Source organism: Strix aluco, chromosome 4, assembly GCF_031877795.1.
Source record: "Strix aluco isolate bStrAlu1 chromosome 4, bStrAlu1.hap1, whole genome shotgun sequence".
NCBI lineage: Eukaryota > Metazoa > Chordata > Aves > Strigiformes > Strigidae > Strix > Strix aluco.
The window spans coordinates 121,712,387-121,739,765 of record NC_133934.1 but is presented as its reverse complement, the minus strand read 5'-3'; the positions used below and the strand labels follow the sequence as shown (position 1 = coordinate 121,739,765).

The window sequence follows — 27,379 nt, the reverse complement described above, 5'->3', positions numbered from 1 at the left end:
AACTGAAGTGTACTCCCCGGTTCCACACTGCTGTTATTCTCAGTGTCACTGTAAGGCCATAGGAGGAGGTCTGTGCAGAGAACCGTATCATCCACCTTGCAATAAGGACTTTCTCTTGTAGTACCCACACAGAGCTTGTAAGTTGTTCTGTGCTGCCACTGCTATAGCACAAACATGAATGGGAGATATTCAGGTGTGTTTGGGGATGGTGATAATTTCTGTAGGTAAACACTGAAGTGGAGTTCCATTCTAAGTTTTAGTTCCCTGTTTTTTGAAGGAGACACCTACGTGAGTTGCTTTGTTCCACATCCTACACCCCCACCAAAAGACTGGAGAACTGGCAGAAGGAGGGAGTGAGGAATGTGCCTGTGTATGCAAAGAAAACATGGACACCCAGGCACCTGAAATAGGTAAAGCTTTAATTCACTTGCTTTTTTTGGCTGTGAAATGCAGGCTTTAATACATCAGCCACATGTATTTGACTTCTAAATTCAGCCAATACTGAAATTGGCACCTGTTTGTTTCATCGGAGCAACCAAATATGAGGCTTGGTGTCTTTTTGCATCAATTGGATGTATAGTAAATGTTGTGAGGACAGCAGTTTTCATTAACAATGCAGCCAGGCAGGGACAAATTTGCCTTGTTGACAGGAGCTAAGATGTTTGGGGAAAAAAAGCCACCAGTTGTCAGGGCACTAGCAGTCTCCATCCAAAACGTGTGTCATGAAAGACATAAATTGGATCTGTAACACACAAATTGTGTCTTTAAAACCAAACTTAGAAGAGACTGAAGCATCAACCTGTTTGCTAAAGTTGCATTTGGAGCAATATCCCCATGACTCACCACTGCAAATCCAAAATCTAAAGGACTGTGGGAACAGGCAGCACCACAGAACTGTGTCCTTAACTGGCAAAAGACGGAGAGTAGAAATATTCCCACTATCTGCTCATCTGACAGACCCGCTATGACAGTTCTTGGTAATGTTTAACACTGTTTTTCACAGAGATTAAATATTTTTCTTTAGAATTTTTGTGTTTTAAAGGATTACACATGATTCCAGTTTTCAGACAGGGCCCAGTTCATCCACCACAGAAGGAACTTCTGCTTCTCCCTCAGTGTTACCTGGCCATGAAATGGCATCTGGGCATAGCAGCTACTCACTAATCTGTGAAACCAAGAATGAGAATTGTGTTTAATGGGCCTCTTGAATAATGCATGTACTCAGGATTTCACACTTTCTGGCGTTATCACTGATTGTGGGCTGCCATGCAGATAACTGCGATTTGCAAAAACGCACAATTGTTATTAGGATTGACTCTTGCTATTATCCGTGTTTGTGTGTCATTTATGGTAAGAGCAGGTTTTAAAAGGTATTTAAGGGAAAATCTTCACAGTGTTGGCCTGCTCCCATTCTTAACCATTGAAGTTAAAATAAGTTATAGTCACCAAATGTTATAGCCAGGTCTTAGCATAGGACTGGGCTCATTAGAAAATGAGTGTGTGACAGCACTACTGCCCTGGTAAACTCCATCAGCATATCTCTGCTAAACCTAGACTGGGGACAGCAGAATTCAGTCTTCTTCACACAGATCTCTGCCTGGTTTCTGTCCCTGCTTACACGCATCCTCTGAGTGTCTGCAACAGCAGGTCTTCATTGCAAAATAAACCCAGCTGTAGGTTTGTGCTAAACACCACTGTCCCTTACAGGCTGAGTGCACACCAGTTCATTAAGCAGAGAGCACAGGAGTGCAGTGGCTCATTTTCCACCCAGGCTAAGTGGGACCCAGAGAAGGGAAAGTTTTTGTACTTATTGCACAGTCTTTAGAGCTTTTATGGAGTCTCCACACCAGTCATGTCCTTCCCAGGCTCACTTTGGCAGTGAGTGACCCTGTTTGAAGCTGCCAATAGAATTAAACCATAGAGTATGAAAAACACCCCTTGGGGACTAAATGTGCCTCCTCGTGTGTCACCTTGTGGGAGGCAGCCCTGGTGCAGCTGTGACCAGCTGTGTGTTCTCAGAGGAGGTGCTGAAGGGGATGTCCAGATGTAGCTGGCAGCATTTACTCAAAGCTGCAGATTGTCCTTTAGGGTCATATTAGAGACTGGCACTTTCCTTTGCAAAGATAACAAGAAATTTCATGTTTAGGATTATCAGATTTTCCATCTACTCTGCAGAAACAGCTGTCAACAAATCTGTGACAGCAGATGTTGGGACGTTGTTCAGTGTACTGTGTGCTAATCTGCTGCTCTGCGCTCCCCAATTAGACAGTCTTTTTTTGCTACCACAGAAGGAAATTTGGACAAATACTGCTATAAGAATATGCAGCAAAGTAGTCTGGGTCCTTCCAGAGTAAGGAGCCTTAGGCAGGTGCTCACTTTTGCAGTTAATTGACCTTATTTAAAGACTCCTGTCAAGACAATTGTCTTGTGCTTTGCTTTCCCACTACTCCATGGGCATTGTCAGGGTGGATTGTCTCAAAAGATCAGGGAAGAAACCTGTGGGGACAGGGACTGTTTGGAGGTGACAGCAAAAGCAACACACTGCCTGACCTGCACTTCAGTAATCTCCAGCTACCTGGGCCTGATCCAGCTTGCAGGCAGATTGGTGTAAATTGTGATATACCTTGCAAATACCATGTCCTTTGTATGTGAGATGTACATTATGCCTTTGGGTATATGTGAAAGGATCCACCAGCCAGTCCACAGGGCTAATTGCTAATGAAATCCAAACCTGTGCTGTCCTTTGACATCCCAGCTGGAGCTTTGGACACAGCATTTTTTAATGCTCAGACACTAAAGCTCAAACTCAGAAGAAGCATCTAATGTAGTCTGGTTTCATATGTCTCTTTCTCAGCAGCAGTGTTGATTTGAGCAGATCTCCCAACTCACTCTTTGAAACTTAAAATCTCAGAATTCCCCATCTTGAACAGCATCTTCCCTCTTTATGACGTGGAAACACGCAGAGCTGGTCTTACTGGGTGAAACTCACTGACTGAACTCCTGCTTGTGATCTTTGGGACTATGTTATGATGTTCCCTTGTTTCTCTGTTAGATGAATTTAACTCCTGAGTGAGTTCGTACATGGACAAATCCAAGACATGATTTCTGTGTGCTTACCTGTAACTGTGACATTGGACAATCTGAATTTCAAGATGTCATACAGTTTGTACAGTCTGGCAAACCTCCTTAGAAATCTCAGATTATTTTTTATCTCTGCAATTTTTTAAAAAAATCAAAAACTAGCAGAAAGAAAAATAGTGATTTTTTTTAGCCAACTAAATTCCTGTATTATGGGAAGCCCAGTCATTACAGAACTGAGATTACAGATTTGAAATTAGAAGCAAAAATTAGGTTGCTTTCCTGGATTTTCTCTATCCAATAAAGACTTCTACAAAAAGCTGTCTGTCACCTGGCTTGTAACATCTATGTCTACTTCAGAGCTGGTCATGCAAGGCCCCTGCTACAGTGAATGGAAAGAAAGTATTTAAGGCCATGGTTCATCTCATCTATTTTAGAATGAGATGAATGATGCTTTGGAAGTGCTTCCATGCCTGTAGACAGAGTCAAGGTGACTTGCTTAGATACAGAAGTCACATTGCTGACTTCTTTTTGTAAGAAAAATCCTGCCTATGGTGATGATGCAACTGGGTTTAGAAATATACTGTAGAAAAACACAAAAGAGAGAAGGAAAGGCTGTATTTATATTGCACTGCATTTTGTACTCAGTTATTATTAAAGGCAAATGCACATTTTTAAAAACAACCCAGGTCTCTCAATAGAATCATCTGTGTGAGCTGACAGGAAAGGTCTACAAAGCAGTGTTTCATAATGTCTGGTGAGGATGCTGTGCACACTCATTGTTTGACTTGATCTGGAAAGAACTGCCCCTGGAGAGGAAGAGGAGGAAGCAAGATACAATAACTATGGTTTCTGAGAACCTTTGCAAGGAAATGAAACAATAACAGAGTAAAAGATCAACAATTCCAGGTAAACAACATGCCAATATGTTGATTTTATATGTATGGGAATTTTCATCCTTATATTATTAAACTCCCATGGCTAATGCTGTGATTAATGTTCTTCCAAAACAAGTCAAAGATTAGCTGCAGTGTCTGTGGAAGGGATTGATAAGAATTCCTATGTCATATACAAAAAAATAATGATTTCCATGGTGACGTTCTGATAGAAAGTTCACTTCTTTTCAATTTCTATATGGAAATGCACCATGTCTTTTTTGTTTCAGCAACAGCTGGAGTAAGTCTATACCACAGAGCAAGGCTGTTGCTATCCCAAAATGAAATCCTTTGCACATGCTCTTCATGGTAACTACTGCACTTCTGCTCACTCTTGCAGTTTTATGCCACATTCACATTTGCATTGGTTCATAAAGCTTTCCACGCCAGTGAAAAAATCCCCTAGTTTCAGCTTCCATCCCCTTCCTTCCTTGTGATCATTGTGACCAAACTGGTGATTTCCTGCTTAGTTTCTACCCTGGTAGAATTTAGGTTTAGAAAAATAGTTTTGCTGAGGCCATAACCAGATGTTGTCCTGCTAAAGCACAACTCCTCACTGTTTCTGGTCCTGACAACCTCCTATTTCAGAGATGGCCATTGAGTCCCAATCCCATCTCTCTTTAACATAAGCTGTGAGCCTACAGCAAATGATGATCACAACCCATAAATGCACAAGGCGCTCATAAAATCACAGCTGGAGTTCGTAAATTGGCCATAGGTGGTCCCCAAACTGCCATAATGTGCTGGTCTGTCTGCCTTCATGGATGCGCTCTCTAACACTCTCTCTCTCCCTTGACCAAATGCTGGCCAGACAATCACTTATTTCAGGATCCATAATGCAGTACTTCTTACACTGAGATTTGTTTTATTTCATTCTTGTAAGCTCACTTGCTGCTCTCTCTTGCACAGAATACAAGATTACCCTGAAGAATAAAATAAAGGAATTAATTGACATTTTAATTAATTACAACTTTTAATTAATATTCACCAGGGTGACAAGTGTTCTGGAATGCAAAACAGGAGTAATTCCTGAGGAAAAAAGGGAAAGGCCCTGCAGTTTGTGTTCAGGTTAAATGAAGATCTTGTAGCTGAATATATGATTATATCAGGTATCTGCTGACTCTGTTCAATGCCTGAAACTTTTGCTCATTTTGAAAGAGCATGGGCAGTTCTTTATTAACAATATCAGAGGCTGTGAGCAGGGCTCAGAGGCAGAGTACGCTGACTGAGTAGAAGCCATGGCCCATAACCTGAACAACTGAATATCTAAAAGTCTTGGTTGAGCTCAGGCACTGTACCACAGGGGGAGAGAGGTCAAGGGATGGGAATGACAGGTGCCATTTCCTTCTCTTGCTGTTTTCAGCCTACCTGCTCCCATGTGCTGAAGAAACCTGTGTAGGAATCCACAGGAGCCTGTTGATGACTCTGCAGGAGCTGAAGGACTCCCCACAGCCACTCACCACCCATCCTCGCTATGAAATACTGAGCAAGGCTATCATGAAGCTTTGCATGGATGTGCTGCATTTTATTTGCATAGCAGGGATCCCTTGCCTGAATTGCTATAAAAAGTGTCCTGTAATTTTCTCCCAGGCATGAACTATAGCTCTTTGACATGTCTATGAAAGATGGGGTCCTGTTACTCACTGGTGGTAAAGAGGGGAAAGGGGAAATTCTCCTTGTATATAAATTAATATTCACTTTATAATGCAATTTATGTGTTAGTAATACTCCACTGATTGCAAGGAATAGTTGGTACTTACAGGCTGTGATCCTGAAGGATGGGACAGGGCTGTACTACAGGCAGGATCAGGTGCTTGGCAAAAGAAACCATTGGGTTTTTTCTGAGTTTAAACAAGTGTAGCTGTTTGTGGAAAGAGATGAACTAAGAGTGGTGGAGAGTTCCCTGTCCTGCCTTTTCAGCATGAATATCTGTACCTTCTGCAGAGACAATTAATAAAACACAGTAGTGCCAAAAATTATCTTACAGCCCAGAAATAGTTCTTAGCTCATTTGACTTTGCAGTAAATTTGAAAGGACAAAGGTAGAAGAGACTTTGCATCCCTTGGTCATCCTCTGAAACACAGATATTTCCCTTCACCAATGGAGGGCATGATTGTGCAACAGTCAAGCTGACCCAACAATTGATAACTGAAAAAAGAGCTCTTCTGCCTTCCCTTCTTTTCCTTTACTCCTTGCCCTCACCTGCACTCCAGCAGCAGCCCTGTCCTGACCCTTGCATGAGACAACTCAGCTCTTTTGCAGGGTTAGTTTTCTGCCAGGTTAATGAGTTCAATCAGTTCAGCAAGGACCAGGAAAACCACCCCAGTCACAAAGACAGAAGCAGAAACACAGAGCTGGGAGCAGGGGAAAAAGAAAGCATGGAGGCAGGAGGGACAAGGACTGGGACTGCTTTCTCTCATCAGCAGTGACCATTAAACTGGCTTAAATATGTGATCCAAAGGTCCTGGAGAATGTTTCACTGAGAAGATATCTTTATGATAGCATAGCAGTCAGGATACTCCTTTACCAGTTCAGAGAAACTATTATCATCTTGGATAACGTTTTCATCTGTTGTTAGTGCCACTAACAAAAGTTAGACTGAAATCCTGTAATCCTTTCTCAGACAAAACTCCCCTGGGCTGCAAATGAGCTGTTGCAACACCAGCGCAGTCCATGACAGAGGCTGAACATGCTCCTTTGGAGATCATAGGTCGGTTATGTTCAGTTATTGATGGTGGTGATGGGTTCCAAGCTGCTTTAGATGTTAACCCATGACTTGTCCCAATCTTTGGTGACCTCCAGGTAGTAAGAACCATTTCTGACAAAAGTTAGGATTACACGCATGTGCTTTGGAAATGGCTTGAAGGGAGCTGGGGACTGTTCTTGGGCTTCTCTGCTGATATTGGTTGCATGATATTATCACAGTGGAGCAGGAATAGATGGAGTTGGACTTATCTGTCCATCTGGCAGCTAAGCTCTAGGTTATGCTCTGAGTCACAGAAGGCTTGACTCCTACACCAGGAGGAAAAGATTAAGCTGAAATGACTCAGGAGGTGAACAGGGAAGAGTCACCAGACCTGGTCTTGTGGCCACTCCAGCACTAAGTCAAGAAAGCCAGCTGACTTCAGGATGAAAATATAGACCTTTCTGTGCATCAGCTATGCAGAATCAGACCCTAAACAGCAAAGGAATTTATTGCAATCCCATTTTTGCCAATTAAATGTCTTCTGCTTCTAAATTGAAGGAAGCTTCAATGTTAATTTTAAAATATTGCTGGCATTTATCACAGTAATTACCTTAGCCGTGTAAAACTCCAGACGCCATAAATAGTGTTGATACTATAGATTAAATGCTCCCAAGGTATGTGTTACTGATGCTACAAAACACACATGCAGACAAGGATATTCTTTTCCAAGATCAACATTTGTTGGGCTCATGCAAAACCATTTGAGCACACAGTTGCCTCATCAGATTTCTGAAAATGACTGATATTCCTTGTCAAAAGCCATCCATCTTTATCAGTGATCATATTTTGGAGGAGCAAAAGAAGTATACCTAGGCAAACACACTCACAAGCTGCAATATGAAAACATAGAATCAGAATCATAGAATGGTCTGGGCTGGAAGGAACCTTAAAGATCACCCAGTTCCAAACCCCCTGCCATGGGCAGGGACACCTTCCACTAGATCAGGTTGCTCAAAGCCCCGTCCAACCTGGCCTTGAACACTGCCAGGGAGGAGGCAGTCACAAAATCTCTTGACAACTTGTTCCAGTGTCTCACCACCCTCACAGTAAAGAATTTCTTCCTTAAGCCTAATATAAATCTACTCTCTTTCAGTTTAAAACTGTTAACCCTCATCATATCACTACAGTCCCTGATAGAGTCCCTCCCCACCTTTCCTGTAGACCCATTTAAGTACTGGGAGGCTGCTATAAAATCTCTAAGGAGCCTTCTCTTCTTCAGGCCGAACAACCCCAACTCTCTTAGCCTGTTCTCAGAAGGGAGGTGCTTCAGCCCCCCAATCACCTTTGTGGCCTTCTCTGGACCTGCTCGAGCAGGTCCATGTCCTTCTTATATTGGGAGCCTCACATAGGACTCCAGGTGGGGTCTTATGAGAGTGGAGTAGAGGGGGAAAATCACCTCCTTTGACCTGCTGGCCACACTTCTCTTGATGCAGCCCAGGATGTGGTTGACTTTCTGGGTTGTGAGCACACATTGCCGGGTCATTCTGAGCTTCTCATCAGCCAACACCCCCAAGTGCTTCTCCTCAAAGCTGCTCCCAATCCATTCTCTGCCCAGCCTGTATTTGTGTTTGGGATTGCCTTGACCCATGTGCAGGACCTTGCACTTGGTCTTACTGAACTTCATGATGTTTGCACGGGCCCACCCCTCAAGCCTGTCCAGGTCCCTCTGGATGGCACATCCCTTCCCTCCAGCGTGGTGACCACACCACACAGCTTGGTGTCTTCAGCAAACTTGCTGAGGGTGCACTCAATCCCACTGTCCATGTTGCCAATGATGATGTTAAACAACACTGGTCCCAACACCAACAAATTGTGCTGGTGTACACCACTCATCACTACTCTCCACTTGGACATCAAGCTGTTGACCACAACTCTTTGAGTGTGACCATCCAGCCAATTCCTTATCCACTGAGTGTTCCATCAGTCAAATCCATGTCTCTCCAATTTAGAGACAAGGATTTTGTGCAGGACAGTGTCAAATGCTTTGCAGAAGTCCAGGTAGATGACATCAGTTGCTCTTCCCTTATCCACCAACACTGTAACTCCATCACAGAAGGCCACCAAATTTGTCAGGCATGATTTGCCCTCAGTGAAGCCATATTGGCTGTCACCAATCACCTCCTTGTTTTCCATGTGCCCTAGCATAGTTTCCAGGAGGATGTGCTCCATGATCTTGCCAGGCACAGAGGTGAGACTGACTGGCTTGTAGTTCCCCAGGTCTTCTTTTTTCCTCTTTTTATAAATGGGAGCTATGTTTTTCCCTTTTCCAGTCAGCAGGAACTTCACTGGACTGCCATGACTTCTCAAATATGATGGAGAGCGGCTTAGCTACTTCATCCGCCAGCTGCCTCAGGACCTGTGGATGCATATTATCAGGTCCCATGGACTTGTGCACCTTCAGGCTCCTTAGATGGTCTCAGACCTGATCTTCTCCTACAGTGAGTGGTTCTTCATTCTCTCAGTCCCTGCCTTTGCCTTCTGCTACTTGGGAACACTTGCTGATGAACACTAGGGCAAAAAAGTCATTGAGTACCTCAGCCTTCTCCATATTCCAGGTAACCAGGTCTTCCATTTCCTTCCAGAGAGGGCCCACATTTTCCCTAGTCTTCCTTTATCACTGATGTATCTATAGAAGCTTTTCTTGTTGCCCTTGACACTCCTAGCCAGATTTAACTCTATCAGGGCTTTAGCTTTCCTAATCTGATCCTTGGCTGCTCAGACAATTTCTCTGTATTTCTCCCAGGCTACCTGTCCTTTCTTTCGCCTTCTGTAGGCTTCCTTTTTGTGTTTGAATTTGTCTAGGATCTCCTTGTTCATCCATGCAGGCTTCTTGGCATTTTTGCCTGATGTCCTCTTTGTTGGGATGCATCGCTCCTGAGCTTGGAGGAGGTGATCCTTGAATATTAACCAGCTTTCTTGGGCACTTCTTCCTTCGAGGGCTTTATCTCATGGTACTCTACCAAACAGATCCCTGAAGAGACCGGTCTGTTCTCCTGAAGTCTAATGTAGTGAGCTTGCTGTGTGCAATTGCAATAATTACTTCATTGCAATTATGTTTTTCGATTAGTAACTTTAAAGGTGGGAAAGGTTTATCTCAGGGACTTTGAATTTCCACGTTCTTCAGTTTCCAAATGTTTAGTGTCTGAAAATAAGACTGCTTTGATCTCTTAAAGATTTTGTGGGTATATAAGCCATAAATGAGTCATTCTGAATTACTAATCAGCTTAGAAAATGTTCATCTTAATCTATCATTGTGGACCTCTGTACCCAAAACCAATGAAAGCTGTCTGTGCAGGTAGGAAAAAACAGAGCCTTTATCAGACACCGTTCCCTAGTACGAACAGGCATGTGCAGACAGGTATGAAAAGGTGGATAGTGCAAGCGTTTAGGGACATCAGTAATAAGCTAGAAACTGATAAGATAGCAAGCTGTGGGGTACTTGAAACCAGAAATTACATATTGGCCAAGTTTACGCATGTACATTGTGACCATTACTGTAATCAGTTGATGTCAATACTATCTATAGTATTATTGATTATAGTCATGCCTGACAGGGAAATATATTCTGCACTTCTGTGAATATTAGTAAAGGGCATTGTTGCCAAAGAACGCAAAGAGATTTCTCTTTACATTTGGCTCTGAGCGCTCCCTGCAGACAGCCTGCCCCATCACCTGGCTGATGATGCTGATGAAAGGCTCCCTGGGTGTATGTTTTCTGTAGGTTTGACTGTTTACAGGAGGAGGCTATATAGAGCCTGCATACAGTGGGAGGTGGCTGCACCATTGGAAGCAGCAATATACATATATATTGATGTGTATTGTGTAAAATACACATTTATCACTCCATTGCTCTTTATTAATAGGAGGAAAGATACTAAAAAATAACTCAACCCCAAGACACAGAATGGAGATAAAGCTGTTTTATAGCATCTGAAAGCATGTGGAAAAATTGTTGCAGAGCTGGAACTTATTTGGCACTAGGGAAACCATTTGTTGAGCTGCCAGTAAAACTGTAGAAGAGGAAATACTTATAAGAAGACATCCAAACAAGCACTGAGCTTTCTTCCCATGAAAATCAAGGTCAAATAGAGCACTTGAAATCATTAGGAACACATGAAAAATGAACCCATATTGCCACTGGGAATGACTTGGACAACGGTTGGAAATACGTGTTTGTAAGGACCCAATAGCTTCCTATCACCCAGGGAACTTTTCAGAATTTATTTCTTGAGCACAGTGACAGGCATAACTTGCGCATAGTTCCCAAAATTCAGATTTTGTGGCCTGAAGGGTGAGCTCTGTCTGTAATGCCATCACTCTTGCTCATGTTTAACCCAAGGGGAGATTTCATTGCTCATTAACTTCCATCCAGGAGATGTGGCTGCATGCTCTGGCACAAACCTGGTCAGCTTCTGCAATGCAGTGCTTTGAAAAGCTGTATGGCTAATCCAACTTCTTAAAAGGATGCATATTTTTCTGTGGAAAACTGCATCTAATTTGCTTTTATATGGAAACATTGGCTTAACGTTAATATTTGGTGTACTGTGGCCACAGTGGCACAGTCCTAAATATATGTACAAGTATTGTTGCTTTATAATCTTTATATAGGAAATATTCAGTGGCAGTAAGAAATCACAGGCAGCCAGCACACTGGAAAGTTTATTGTTGTAGGATTTTTTTCACTGAAACTATGCTGGCTTTTTCCAGATGACGAACTCACTTCAAAAAAGAGAAATAAAACTGTATATTTTTACATTATTTAAAATCTTCTTTTACTTTATATTGCATTTCACACAAGAAAGAAGGTTTGGTATTTTTTTGTTTATAAAGTAAAATACATCAATATATATTTTGCTTTGTTTTCATTCGCTGTAACTAAGAGTCTTCTGTGATCATCTTTTGCAGCCAGTATGTTGCTGGTTGTTTAAGAACTTGTGGTCATTACGGAAGATAAATGACAGTCCTTGGAGCCTGTGGCTGAAGCACACATTAGTCACTAGTAAATGATGTATAAAAAATATTCAGCTTGCAAAAAGATAATGGTGGTTCCTATTTGAAAATGCAGAAAAATGCACATATCTGGAGTACAAAAGCGTCTCATCAATATCTCTGTGGGTAGAAAACTAACCTGTCAAGAAGAAAATGTTGAAGAGTTGGAGATATTTATGTACTCACAGCACTGATCATAATGATGTAAAGGACTATTAAAGTAAACTTAAAATATTAGATAGTACAAGTATACCCCTTAATTGTTTTTTCTGAGCAACCTAGGAATGCTCTAAAAAAATTCAATTAGGAATTGTTCATTCCACATCTTTGACCTCCAATGATCCATTTCACTGTTATCCATAAATTTAATAGTCATTCCTGGTTTAACCTTTTACTAATGGCAAAAAGTCCTTCGCCCCCTCCAGTGCTGGAGTTGAGGACTGAGACTCACAGGGGGGCGAGCCCAGAAGACAGAGTCCGTCTTGGCGACTCTGGTATTGCAAGGGCTGTAGCAGCATCCACAATGGGGATGTGGTGACATCATGGCTGCATTCTTTGTCCCTCTTCTCCCACATGAGACATCACCCCTGCATTACACAAAAAATTTCATTGCCCTCCCAGAAGAGGGCAATTCTGCCATTTCCTTGCTCTGGAAATTGGGTGCAATTATCGCATTTCAGGGCTCCAGCCCCCAGGCTTTCGTTAGGACCAGACCTTGCTGAGTAAGCCACATTGCAGGGCCAGGCTGTTGGTGCGCGATGGTTGAAGACCTGTCGTGGAGAAGGCAGCTGCCTGCCAAGAGAGGGGCATGTATTTCTAGCCAGTGGCTTACGTCCTTATGGGCCTCTTTTCCTTGCCTTTAATTCCTGGCTCTGTTAGCTTACCTAGCAAAGGATCTTTTCTGCAAGGCTTGTCAGTAGGGCTGAACTGAGCTAAAGACTGGCAGACCCAATCCTCCTTCACTTCCTTTACCCTTAGGCTTAGTGCTGTGGCCTTGCCTCCTCCTTTATGCCAGATCTAGTGCTTCTCTGACTCTACACTGAACCAACTCGACTCTCATCTGGAAGAAAACAAAGCTTTTATATATATAAATTAACTGAATTTTTAACTACGTTAATTTTCTGCCAGTTGTGTAAGATCATCAAGACATCCTCTGAGGACCAGGGCAAGTGAAGGGAAACAGCTGGAGAATGGAAAGGAGAATAGGGGAAAAGAAGTGATCTGGTGGAGAGAGCAGGACCACTCCTTCCCAAGGCAGTGAACCATTAAAGAGGCCCAGCTGTGTCTTTGAACAGTCATTTAAGGATACAGGTACAACACGGGGAAACTTAACAGGAAGCTGAGAGAGCCAGCAGGAGGGCAGGCAGCAGTTCGCTGTTGCTGTAATGGGCAATTCAGTACCCACCTGGAGGGTTGGTACTTAGACCTAGAGGGAAAAATCAATTAATTGGACTAATCTTAATTTTCTTTTTCATTGGGAACTACAAATTCAGCTGGAGAGGAGAAAAGTAGCAGAGTGACACCCGTTGAATGCTACAGATGCCAGAGAAAGCTACTTGTACCTACTCCCTATCAACACATAGAGGCAACGCAAACTCCTTCATGGGAGGCCTTTCTGCATGTGCAATGCTCTCTGTCACTCTGTGCAGCTACCGAATGATCTCGTAGATAAATATTCACCTTTGGTTCCTTCCTGGCACTCTTTGCTTTGGAGGGGATGGCATGACACCACAACCTGAAAGGTTTTATAGTCCTTTTACAGTAAAAGCCTGTAAGATGCAAAAGGGAAAATTTGTTCTGTAGATCTGGACATCAGTAAATGGTGTATGTGAGTCAGTCAGATGCTGCCTAGCTGCTCAGAACAGTGCCTGGGGTCTTCAGCTGCTCTCAGCTACACTTGAACAGTTGGTTGAAGCTGTCCTGTTGTAGCAGAGATGTCCTTGCTTCTGAGTACTTTCCTTCATCCTGTAAAGATGCCGTACTGAAATTCAGTACTTAGCGTACTGAAATTTTGATATTCAGTCCCTTTTGCAACTTCTATAACCCATGAAAATAGGGAAATATTTTGCAGAAAAGGAAGCCTGGAGAATTTGCCTGTCTTCTGTTAAACCTTGCCTGTGTGGTCTGCACTTAGGGGAGATCGAAGGTTAGTTTAACTCCCTCAGCATAACAGAAAGCTGTTTGGTACTTGTATACTGAGCCAACAAATTGAACCTGCCCACCCTCTGACCTGTTCAGCTCTTCTATAATGAAAAGCAGTCAAATTCAGCATGTTGCAACTTTATTATCAGAAAAGAGAGAGAAATCTCTTTAGCAACACTTTATTTACTTCAGAAGTAACCTTGAGTTGTCAGCTGGAGAGGAATATGTTCCCTCTCTGTATCCACTTCACATTTCCCTTGATTCCAAGGTTCCAATTTGAGGCAGTTTCTGCTGCTGCGAGAGAAACAACAGCATGTTTCTGAGTGCCTGGTTAAGCTATTTATAGGTGCACATTTAGAGCCAAAGACTGCACTGTAGCATTATGTTTTCTAGACACAAAGAACAGTTACATGTTTCCAGCTAAAATGGTTTTTATTTGAAATGAAGACACTCAGTGCCATAAAAAGTACAAAATCAAACTCAGCCAGAGGCAGCCTGCTGCACATTTCTTATATGAACTCTGCTGCAGAAACAATGAGAGCAAAATTGCTGCCTTTCCAGGAGTACAAGAAGGGACTTCAGAAAGTCAGTTCTCCACTAGCAAAGGTAGTTACCTCACAGCTGCTTATTAGAGCAGGTTGGGGAAGGGTGCTCACTCTCATTCACTATGTTCTGAAACAGTGTGTAACCAAAGTCTCTGAAGTTTTCATTGAAAATGGGGAAGGTGAGGGAGATTCTGGAAATGCAAAGCTCTTGTTCATCTCTCTTCCTTTTCTCTGTCTCCTGGCTGGGGACTTTTACTGCTATACTGCTGGGGAATCTGGGGTGGAAACCAGCTTCGAGGCTGTCTTACTTTGCATGAAAGCTTTTTATATTTTTGCCCTTCATCCTGTGAAGCAAGGAAGATAGATACAAAAAAGGGTGAATAGAAGAACAATTCAATAGACTGGAACTCTTTAGCATGAAAACAGATGACTGATTGACGTCTACCTACCCGCATTACCTTATATAAAACAAAAAAAAACCCCATATGTGTCAATTGGGAGATGTTTTTAATTGAATAAAACGTTGTGGTTTGAGTAATGTGATATCTTTCATAAACAGTTGACTATGGAGATTAAAAAAAATTATTCAATGTAAAGTCGAGCCAACAGAAATCATGGCTGAAATCGTTTTAAATGTTCCATATGTGCGGGTGAAGTGCAGCTATGTACTGTTATGAGGAAAATAAAAATGCAGAATCAGGCAGGATGCTAAGAGAAGTTCAGTGAGTTTTCAAAGTTTATGTCTACGGCCAATATGATTTTATAAGGCAAATTATCTATTACACATCCCTACAACTTGGCCTTTAGTCATTGAGAGTCCTTTTAGTTTATGTTTTTTGCCCTCCTTTCACTTTCTTCCCCTCTAAAGAGGAGAAAAAGTGACATCTGAAAAGTTTGGTTGAGGAGACAGCACCTGGGATGCTGGAAGACAGTCCTGTGGTAGAGTAGATTTGATGGGCAAGGCAACACTCTGGGAAGAGATGCTCTACTGAGGTTTCTGGCCCTTGCCAGTCACAGTGAAAGTCTCCTGGAAGTGCTTGGAAAAGAAGAACAAGCTCTCCTCTAAAGGAACAATATAGGACCCTGCCCAAGCTTCACTAGGTACACTAGGAAAAAGACAAAGTTTATGAGCAAATGGTTTAGCCTATGATCATTGGCTGGAAATTAAACTTGAAAGGTTACAAGAGAGACAGTGGCTTTTGGAAAATGATGTCCTGTAAAATCTTAGAAGTTGAGGTTAATTAGAGCTACATCTTCCTTTGGAAATGAGTCATTTGTATGTTTATTCTAGGACTAAAACCAAGGCTAAATTTGGCTTTTGGTGGATGTTTGTGAACAGTGATGAATAGCTTATATATTTGTTTTAAAACATCTCCAGGATTACAGTTTAGAAATGGAAATGGAGAAAAGAGGCAGACTTTACCAGAATAAATAAGACCCTGCAGTCTAATTTGTCATTTGAATAAATAATATTAATTACACAGTGTCTTGGAATTTTGCATGCTGGGTTTTGATAGGGTTAGTCCCCAAATTATATCCTACACTGGAGAAGTTATCACTAGATTGAAGACCCTGAGTCAAATCAGCAAAGCATCACTCCTTGTAACACATTTTTGTTAATAATTTCTGTTGCAAAGGCAAACAAAGCAATACAATTGCAGCCTGACAGGGCAAAGAAAGGCAATGCAAACAGCACCCATGCTGTCCATTAAGCACAAACCCGATCAGGGAGACAGGAGGTTTCTACCTGCCAGATAATTCTTCTCCCAGTGGTCAGGAATTAACACAACAACCAAATGCAGGGCGTTTTCTTTTCATTCATTCAGACAGCTTCTCATTCAATGCTCTCAGCTTTCAGGAATCCCATTCCTCCCTGCTTAATTATCCCCCCGGCGCTGAGCACTGGCTATTCTATGGAGTAAGTAATCCCGTTGCTGTCTGGGCAGCTAACACCTCTCTTGCAATGCCTGGGTCACTAGGGGACTGCTTCTTTAGAACTAGTGCCTTCTCTTGATTTATTTTTTTTTTAAATATTGATAACCTGAAAGCCTGAATCACTTTAACAAAACAAAACGTGAGGCTGCTTTGGTTTGAAGATGCTCTTCTGGTGTACTGGAGGGAGCAGATGGCAATTCATGCGAGGGAGAGCACCCTTGCCCAGGTAGCCCTCAGAGAGCAAAGAGAAAGTGAATTAGGGAATCCTAATTGTAAAGCACCATCAAATATCCTCTGGAGTGGACCTGTTTTATGCTCCCACATCTCTGAGACCTTTCCCGTCTCCATACTGGAGGTTTGCAGCAGCGGGGTGATGATGCTGATTGCTGGCATATGCTGGGAGACTGACAGCCAAGCTCTGCAAGTGGAGCTGGCAGCATCCTCACTGCTCCAGGGTGATGAGAATGGAGGCCTTGTCATGGGATAATAAAATATTAACGTGTTTGGGAAACATGTATTTCCTTCACACGTGGGTACTGTGGGTCAGAGCTTGTTCTCAGTGACTGTGGTGCAAATCCCAAATAGCTGCTTTAACGTCGGGATATGTCTGTATATGTGTGTGAGACTGTTTTTATACCAGTGTGAGAGGTATTAGGGAATCTGACACCTTCTATTATTTGGAATTATTTGGAAGCTGTTAGTTCAGGAGGATACTAGCATCAGCAGGCTCTAGGGATTGCTATTTATACATATATTTTAAACTGCAGTTGTAGTCAGAAAATCCGCTTTAAAAATAGCAATATGCCTTTGTTATTCCCCTGGTTGCCATATGAGATGCCGTGTGTTCCCAAGGATATGTTTGGGTTTTTTCCTCCCTAACTGCCAGCACTAGAAATTCAATCTCAGGTCTGAGAGCAAATAACATTCTTGTCTTCTCACATATCATCACCAGTAATAAAAACCTGAAGATCAAAGTGTGCCCTTGGTGACACCTCTACAACCACTTTGTCTGCAAGTGATCAGCCCTTGGTAGAAATCCTGCCAGCACTTCTGTCCTGGGTGCCTGAGAAAGGGCTGAACCTGGATTGCTCTTTGTGTTGTGTCTTCCTTGACAGCAAAAGAAAAACAAGAGTAAAACAATTACTTTCAAAATGGAAGAGATGGGGGTGTGATTACATGTAGTATTACCTCACTGTTACTAGATGTAATATTGCATCAATGTTATTCATCTGTTGAGAAGGTGCTGATTTTACATTTGTGGACAAGATGTGCACTCAATGCACCTGGCCTGACAAATGCCAAAGTCTGATGTTGCTGCTACTGCCCCTGACAAATCTCTTTTAGGTATGGTGAGTAGAGGAAACTAACTCCGAAGTCTCTAAATCATGGCTTTAAACACGAGGACTTTAAACTCCAGTGACTCTCCCTCAGGCTGCAACTCATTCTTTGTTTCTCATGCAGCTTTCCTGGCCCAAAGAGGACATACCCATGCAGAAAACAGACTAAAACACCCTGATTATACAGAGTGCTTAGAGCAGCTGATGAGCGTTTGATGCATGACATGCTCAAATTTAAGCATTTATTGAAATGGGTCCTACAGGCAGACAGGGATGTGCTTCCTACACCAAGGGTTGCAGGCCGGGCTCGAGATGCCCTGGAGCTCTGGTCCATGCTCAGAGAGCCCTGCAGCTCAAAGGGATGCACGCGCTGTGTTGTCTGCGGGTCCCAACCCTCATCTTGCTGGCACCAAAGCTGCACCCAGCCTTGGATGTAAATTTAATCTTGTTGGGAGCTAATGGAGTGAGGAATTTGACACACCTTTTCCCTCTCTGGAGATGGGAGCCATATGGCTCCCGACTCTCACAACGTTCCTCAATCTGAAGATGAATGATCATTAACATATGTTCTCTAGAGTAATTAAAAATGTGATCATAAACATAGTCTGACTCACTGGAGGTAGAATCAGTTACCAGGGGACCCACCTCCAGCAGCGGGGCAAGATCTTTGGAGAAAATTAAGGAAATGGGAATGGTTGCCAAGCCCATTCCAAGTGTGAGTTAAACTGCAGCATTTTAGCCCTTTTTTTCATATTCATGCAAGATAAGTTTGATGAGATGCAGGGAAGTCTGTTTACACTTTGTCACTATGAAGAACCTGTGCAGATTGGTTTTGCTGGAGGCAGCTACCAAAAAGTGAAATCAAGCCGGTGCTAAAGAGTCAAGCATCTACCTGTGGTCCCAAATGCAGACGAAAGTGTGGCAGTTTGCATTCAGCATCAGAAAGAAGAGCACCAGGAAGAAGAAAGGAGACTTGTTTTGTGCAAACCACATCAGCTTAAAGGTCTCTCAAGAGATTTAGAATTAAAACATTTTAAATTGTTTGGATTAAGGCATTTTATGGTGTGGACAGAAACAGCTGCTGCAGCTTCAGCTGGGGTGGGGTAACTCACTGAGCCAGAAGGAACTCTGTTACGTATCCGAGCCTCAAGAAATTCCGATTGCTGAGCTACAGTGAAATTTGAGGGATATTTGAGAATTTCCCTGGAAAGTACCTGAGGACTGGATAGCTCTGGAGACAGAGAAGCAATCTCTAAGGCTGGAAGAGAGGTTTTATGTGTCTTTTACAAGAGCTGTATTTCACAGACTACCAGCAACATAGCAAAAGACACAATATTTCCTTAGGGAAGTTCATGTAACCCACCCTGGAAAGCTCTGCGAAAAAGTAATAAGATTGCTGTTCCCCATCTCTCCTGAGAGAAATAAGTGACCGGGCATGAAAGCACTCACAGAGGGAGAGCTTTTCCAAATGAGAAACCTCCAGAGATGCTCCAAAATGAAAAGCCTGGAGTCCCACCACTTACATTGGGTTGTGCCTCACACATCCTCACCGTTTCAAAGAACTCTCCCAAAATTAAAAGCAGACTGATGTCTGGCTTTGGAGTTTTGCACTGTTTCCTTCTGTTGCTTTTTTTTTCTTCTGTCCTGTGAGACAGCGTTTCATGACATGCTACTGCTTTGCCCTGCCCTTGGCACAGAAAGCTGAGTCTCACTGACAACCCATTGCAGGGAGAGCAGCTCCCCCAGGGCTGGCGGGTCTGGGGTGAACCCTAAGGCCACGAGACGCATCACAGCCTGTCAGTGCTACCAAAGAAGGAAGGATTTGACATTTTGTCCTGTGGACATGAGTGATATGGCCGCTCTCAGAGCCAGGAATAGCAGTACCCCTAGAAAGGGTAATCCAGGTCACCAGGTCATGCCTGGGGAAGGCAGCTTGCCCACTTCTGGAGAGCACTAAAAGCTAATTCCTGTAATTTGTGAGAGTTGTGGCCAGTTTGCCCAAGCATATTTTTTCCATTCTTCCATCAATATTTATTTTAAAATTGCATTGTGTTTGACTCCTCAGTGCTATGGCGGTATGTCCCATCCATTCAACCTGAAAAAAAGTAAACCCAACTCCTTCCACTGAATTTTGGCCTTCTATTTTTTGGGACCATGTTGCCAACAACTTTGAGATCTTGAAGTTCTGGTAGCCAATAAAAAAAAAACATGAAAAGAAAAAAATAATGGTTTATATCAAAGAATTAATTTTAGGAAACTAAACTATGAAAGGCTAATCTGAATGCCACTGAAGTTGGTGGGGAAACTAATAATATCAAGTGTAGAAGGATTTCACCTCAGGAAATAAAACATTGATAAGTGTACAGGGAATTTTCAAGGTTTCAAGATGAAAATTTCCAGTCGATGTTCATGAATATTACCAAAAAGATATTCTTTAAGTGATTAAAGGCTCTTCTTTCTTGGGAAATTCTAGACAAGGTGTGTTGACATCTCTGAATTAATGATACATTAATGGGAAAAAAAAAAAAAAAGAAGAAAGGAACAAACTCTTAAAACTAGGTTAATATCAGTAAAAAAACCCCCCAACAAATTCCAAACATATCCATTTGAATTCAATGTTTGGTCTGATGGTGTCTGCTACTTTAGGTTATTCTCTGCATCTTTTGGAGAGCGGAAGGTTTTTTTAAATAGCTTTTCTACAGAATTTCCCGACATATCATAGGTCAAAAGGCAAACAGAATAAAAGGCAAATTTTAAATAAATCATTTATCGCAAATACTTTGCTTAGTGAATGATGAACCAGAATAATAGAACAGATTTAGATCTTCTGCCCCTGTAGGTCATGATATATTACTGTCTGCAGGTCCTTTCCCATTCTTCACCCATTCACGTCTCCATAAAATGTCTTGAAAAGAAAGTGAGTAATAGCCCAAGTCCTGATGTCCAGACACTGTCAAATGGGTGGAGAAAAATATGCGACAAATGTAAATGTAAACTCCACACTGCTATGTAATAGTAGGGCATAATTTGCATAAATATTGTTTGCAAAGAGCAATTAGCACTTCATTTACATTCAGTGAAGTAGCAATTTGCACATTTTCAGGAAACAATTTCTTTACCCATATGTGCAAATTTTGTGCACCGCAATTGACACGCTAATAAAAAGATGTTAATAGACCAATTTTTTTTTACTTTATATCACAGTGTACTGAAATATTGATTCACTCTCCTGAAATATTGATTTGGTGGGCTATTTGTAAAACCAGAAAAATGCAGATTTGAATTTTTAAAACTTGCTTTTTTTAAAAAAAAATCAGAATTAATTTCAGATGTCTGCAGCCTTCATGCTCTTTAAGTGGTATTTTAATGGGTATTTTTGTCAGAGAAATATAATAAACATTATTAAAAAACATTAGCAAATTCAGTCTCCTAATCTGCAATAACAATGAGTATATTTGCATATTGCAGTATAAAAATAATACAGTCCATTTTCTAGTGTCAATATAGCACTCAATTCTCCATTAAATGCTAATAAAAATATTTCACATTTATATAGCATTTTTTTTCAGAATGCAGAAACTTCCTAATTAAGAGACAAATTTTATGCTTGTTGGGGGTACAGAGCATTTTCTTAAACAACAAGAATTTATATGGGAGTTGGTCAGGAAAAGAATAGACCTGTGAGTTCAGCCAGCTATTGTCAATGGATGTTTCTGTGCTTTGCAGCAGAAGAATTAAGTGAATTTTTTAGACCTCCTTCAGCACTGTCACTAATGTTTATTCTGTTTGGTGTGTTTCCTTCACTATTTTGTCATTTCTACCATGACGTGCATTTGGGGAGAGTTAGGGATGGGAGATCACACAGAAGTTGGGCTGTACTGTGGTTAGTAGCTATTGAAGGAGTGGAGAGAAATCTTTCAGGTAAAACTATTGTTTTTTGGAGTGTTACATTTTTCCATTCCCAATCTGAGTTTCCTAGAAGGGGTTGTTTGTGGAGATTGTTCAGTTGCCCGTGCTGAAGAGGGGTAGGCATTAGGATGGAGCAGCAGAGAAGGATGCAGACAGACATGAACTCCCCTGCCAAGCAGACACAGTCTGCCATGAACTCCCCTGCCCCTGGACACAGTCTGCCATGGAACACGCAAGCCATGGAACAACGTATTCTGGCTAGTAGGTCCTGCATCTCTTAGCAGGAGACTCTCAAATGAACATATTAGCTAAGTTTGTCCCAGTTATGGCGAGCTCAGAGTACAGACACAGTCGAATGGGTCAGTCTGTTACTGTCTGTGCAGAGACAGTGTTAGTGGGACATCCAAACATCAGAAGACACCTCTGAAAATTTTGCTCATACTGTGCATTTTAATAAAAGGCATTATTTATCAATCGCTGATCCATCACAAGGGAAATGAATACCAAATATGACAACAAACAGCAAAAACCCCACCAAATCCCCTTTTTACATGCTTATTAAAGTAATTGTTGCAATAATGAGCTTGTATTCCTTGTCTTTTCATCTGTGCCACAAGATATAGTATCACTATGGTTGCACCCAGGAGTGTGACATTCAGATCTGCTCTGATGCCTTATTATTGCTGTTGTTGTCTTTTTACTTTGCAAATCACAGAACTATATTTCATCTCCTATGTCAAGTATTCAAAGCTTTGCTTTGATCAGTGAAAATGCATGTGCCCCTGACACAAGGTGGGACCACTGTTTGAAACTACAAACTGTTAATTTTGAGCTCACATGTGAAACTCTGATTTACTAATCATTATTTTATTCTATTTTTATTTACCCTTTTTTTTTCTTCTTTTTTTTTTTTTCCCCCCTAGAACCTTGAGGCCCTTGGCAATAATGATGCACAATACAGCTCCATCTCAGCTATACAATAACTTCTGGGACCTCTGGATTTACCTAAGCAGTGGACATTATCCTCCCTGTGCAGACCTTTAAATACAAAGTCCACCACACAATTTTATAACTGATCCTTGAAGGTTACAAACAAATAATACCCTAATGAGAAGGCGAATAAATAGTTGAACCTTTAATGTTTCCAAAGCCTCAGCAGGACTACTACATACTGCAAACACCTTGTAACATTACAAGAGAGGCTAATGCAATAATGACATGCTAAAGCAATAATGACATGAGATATTTGGGAGTCATCTGACCTTCAGAAAGCTCATGGATTAATTGCGTTCAAAACAAAATAGATCTATCGAATTTTCTGTTGATTACCAATAACTAAATCCAGTGACAGCAACTGATGCATACCTGACATCCATGCACTGTGGCCAGCCAGTGTGGGTTAGCTGGCAGGTACTTTTGGCTTGGACTGAAATATGGAAATGGAGTTCTGCAAAACCGCCTGGTTTATACGGTTTCATCTGCTGGGTTGAAAACTGCACCAAGACAGGAATATGATGATCTGGGGCTCTTTTTTTAAATTTATTTCCACTTCTTTCTCAGTTGCCTCGAGAGATGATGTACCAGGTCAGACCTCCTGCTAGCTGTAACTAGGTTAGTACCAGCGCTGTCAGCTGAGGAGCTGAGCTGAGGAGCATTTGTCCTTATCTCACATATGAGCAATGTTACTAATGAGGCCACAATACACTCTGGAGATATATGAGGGCCATAGTCACCTCATTTCCCTCTAAGTCTTTATGTCTCATGTTTTACTGGGACTGGCTCTCAGCTTTCACAGCTACCTGCCCAATGTGAATTTTTGTGGTGGGACTTTATTTGGGTTGACAGTCTTTACGATGCTGAGTGTGGGCTGGGACATGATTGTATGATAAAGAAGTCACAAACCCCTTGTACTTCACCCTTAATCTATGGCTCCAGAAGCAGTTTAAGTCCACTTTCCCCCATTACAGCTGCATTGTTTCGTCCACAGGCAGCAGCAAAACCCCTTCTTAATGTTTTGGGTTCTTTTTTGCTCACTGCCTCATCAGAGGTAAACAGTCACCATGAATCTCCTCCTGTCTCCAGGAGTTAAGGATGCGTCTCTCTGTCCTGATTTATTCACTTTTAAGACAGAGTTTAATTTTGCAAACTGGTTGTCTCCTCAGTCTTTGCATTTATTTTTGGCAGGAGCAGTTGCCTGCGGCAGGAGCACTGAAGACTAGCTCAGTGTTAATAGTTGTCAGGGAAAATGAAGAGGCTATTTCTCACATCAGACTTTCACCCTGCATGACAAATGCTAGTTTGAGCAGATTAAAAATCAATGCATGGTACAATATGTCACACATAAAGCAACTACATGCTATTAATTGTCATGCTACCCATTAGTTGCTCTTAGTATATATGTCTATGTGAGTGGAACAGAAACTGGTGAAGATAGGTGGGTCAGAATCTTCTTTGGTGTAAAGTAGTGCAGCAGCATTGGAACTAATAGAGATATGCTGATTTATAACACCCAGTTACTTGGACAAGGGTTTGAGATGCTTTTTTTTCCTAAAATGTTATTCAACTTGTGTTTAATTAGAAAGAACAGCAGAGATACTCTGTGATACACCTCCCTCTGCAACCTAAAACCTTTTTAATCACACTGGTAACTCATTTAAAAGCATGATGTAGTTTACAGAAGGGATTTTTTTTTTTTTTTTTTTTTTTTGCTTCTTTTCAGCTCTCTTTGTGGTGGATCATTGATTACTGACCTTGAGAATTTCCCAGGAAAATGACCTCATCTTAAGCTACAAATTAGTTAGTGGCTGTATATAAAGATGATTTTACAAAGAAAATGAAAAAAAACCAACAAAGGCTGAAGTTCTTTTTCAAAGCCATATTAGGGCTAGGAAATATTGGAGTGATTTTCAGGAAAAAAACCTGAGCATGATTTTCAGAAGGCTCAGAGTTGGAGCGGCAGCATTACGAGTGCTGGGTACCACCTACACCTGGCTCTGGGCACCAGACTGACTTCTGTGAAGTGTCAATGACCAGTAAAGTCAGTTTTGTCCTGAGGATAAAACAGTTCAGAGGTCATCCCCAAAATTGCTGATACATATCTACATGTCATAAGAACTACCACGGTTAAACACACCCTCCCTCCTGCAAGAGGTAGAAACAGAGAAGAGGACGTGGACAACACCAGGACTTTGCTGTTATGTGGCTGGTGATGCCACAACCTTGCCTGCAGGTTCTGCTTGGTACCTCTCATGCTACAGAGCTGGCAGGGGCAGTAGAAAGAGGCACAGGATAGACATTTTCTCAAGGGAAATAGTGTCTCCCAGTAACTGGCCAGCAGAAAAAAGCAGTTGAAATAGAGCAGAGCACTGCAACAAACTTTGTTATATGCATGCAAGGGGCTTTTGGATGCTGGAGGTCTGTAAGTACAGAAAGCACAAACTCTGAAGTGCAGAGTTGCAAGCAGATCCAGTGCTGTTCAGATGCACAAGACTACAGTGCCTTCTTGACTTCTGAATCTGGTGATATTGAAGTCTTTGGCAGTCACAGATTAAGCTGCAGATGTAAGATATTGATGTAATATGTAATGACCCCATTTAATCTAAAGTGGGGCAGAGTTACATTTATCCTCAGGCTAGGTTTTGATTGCTTGGACTCCATGGGTTCTTAATTTGCTGATCTCTCTTCTGTCATCTTTTTTCCTCCCTTCATTTCTTTTATTCTTTTAACCAGTCTCCAACTCTTCCATGTTTTTCTAACATCTTGTTGGTGCCAGAAGAAAATATGCATTCGCTCCTGAAACTTGTTTTTTGATGCACTCTTCACCTGTGCAGAATATGGGATCAGAGCCTTGCTAGAGTTTGTCCTACCCTTGTCATTACTTCTGTCCTCCTTGAAAGAGGACAGGAGGGGCAGGTGAGAAAATAATATGCTATTTTGGGACCGTGCCTCTACTAGATGATATAGCTCTCACAGGCTAAAAGGTGCTGTGTGGAGTCTGACATGCACTAGTCACCCAGAGCTTAGGGGTAATGATGCTCTGAAAAGCTCAAGCATTCTTTGTGGGTTTTTTTGTGGGTTTTTTTGTTTGTTTTTTTGTTTTGTTTTGTTTTAAATTTATATATTAGCCACATTCTGGCCTTGTTCAGTTCAGAATGGTTTGAATATATCTGTTTTTCTTTGGGTATCAAAATACAGAGGTTACTCTATTTGGACATATTAATGACATTCAGTTGCTTCCTGATAACTGCTGCATTATTGTCTGTCAGCACGGCATGTTCTCTGCCCATAACTTCCTTGCAGACAAGACAGCTTTCCTAGCAATATGGAGATACTTTAAAAAACAATGCTTGCAAAAAAAAAAAAAAACAGGCAAAATGTCAGGACGTTCCCAGATGAGATGCCCTGAGAGATTCATGATGCAGTGGTAGCTGTGAAGAGATGCAGATGTGACAGGTGGCTGACAGTTAGGTACTTTGTCTATAATCTCTCTGAACTAGTGGCAGACACCTTCGTAAAGATAGTGATTATCATGAGAAACCTCTCCAAAAAGTGGTATTTGCAGTAACTATCATCGGATGATATGTGGGATGCCTGCATCCTTTCTATTAGTTTCAGAGGACAAATACCATAGGTCAAGACTTGTGGAATAATAATAATGGATTAATATAATAATAAAACAGACCAGAGAGTCTGAATAAAATAAACTCCAGAGCCTGGGGCAAACTGAATTTGCTAAACAGATGAGGCAGCCGTTTGAACTCAAGTAAATCAGGGAGAAGTTGCCTTTGGGTGTCTGAAGGGCTGGTTCAAAAGCAGCCATTTGGACTGTTTTTCTCTGCCTAGAATACAGACATATTGCACCACAATCATCCTTGTGCAGAGATACTGCTGTGACTCTGTGCTTCCTCTCCAGAAAAAAACAGCACACTACTGGTATCAAGATGGTAGCCACCTTCTAGACATGAAGCCATTATTTTTCTCGGACCACAGAAATTATATATCAAAGGTAAAATATATATATATATAAAGTTGCTCACAAAAATGTTTTTGCCTGAATAATTATTTCCTCAGCAAATTTTCCCATAATAAAACATGTCCTAATGAGCTATCAGGAGGAGACGAAATTCATCACTTACCTCACAAATATCAACTTGAGAGCACTGCTCATGTCAGATGACATTATTAATGACTTGAGAGGGAGTGTGGAGCAGAACAGCCAAAACCACAGTCCCCATCAGTCATTCCACATCATTCCAACTCATACAGTGTTACCTGATCTACAGAGTATTAACCAGGAGGCTAGAAGGAGATATTGGGCTGAAGGGAATACAGGCAAATATGGTACGTCTAATCTTGATTTATCCAGGCTGGTTTTCTGCTTATCACTGAGGTGCAATGGCAGTTGATTGTGCAGCCTGTTTTATTTTGGGGGCTTTTTTTTCCCAGAAAAATAGAATTCATAAACTTTTGACTTCACCCACCCTGATGCGGAGCAAGCCATCTCCAATCCCATGTCAGCACATGGTCCCCCTGGGGTTTCTTCCCTGCAGGAGATGGGAGTTCAATTCCTGTGCAGAAATCTTGGGTGGGTGCCCTGGAGCAGGCAAGCCCCTCCTGAGCTGCAGGCAGGAGGTCTGGGATGTCACGTTCAAGATGTTGTTGGCCACGGAGGGGCTGCAGTAGAAAGAAATGGCACCACCAGAGCTGAGGTAATATGCAGCCTCCTTGGTACAGGCCCATCTCTCTCTGTGCTGAGCAGTTGCA

At 41.8% G+C, this 27,379-nt stretch overlaps 1 protein-coding gene across 1 annotated transcript in view; it reads left to right on the top strand.

Annotated features, from left to right (window-relative positions):
• Positions 1-310: 310 nt before the first annotated feature.
• The window catches only part of TMEM179 (transmembrane protein 179), a 48,408-nt gene continuing 21,339 nt past the window's right edge, over positions 311-27,379 (top strand). Inside the window, exon 1 of the mRNA XM_074825266.1 lies at positions 311-410. The gene's annotated coding sequence lies outside the window, so the exon portion shown is untranslated. The remainder of the gene's footprint in view (positions 411-27,379) is intronic.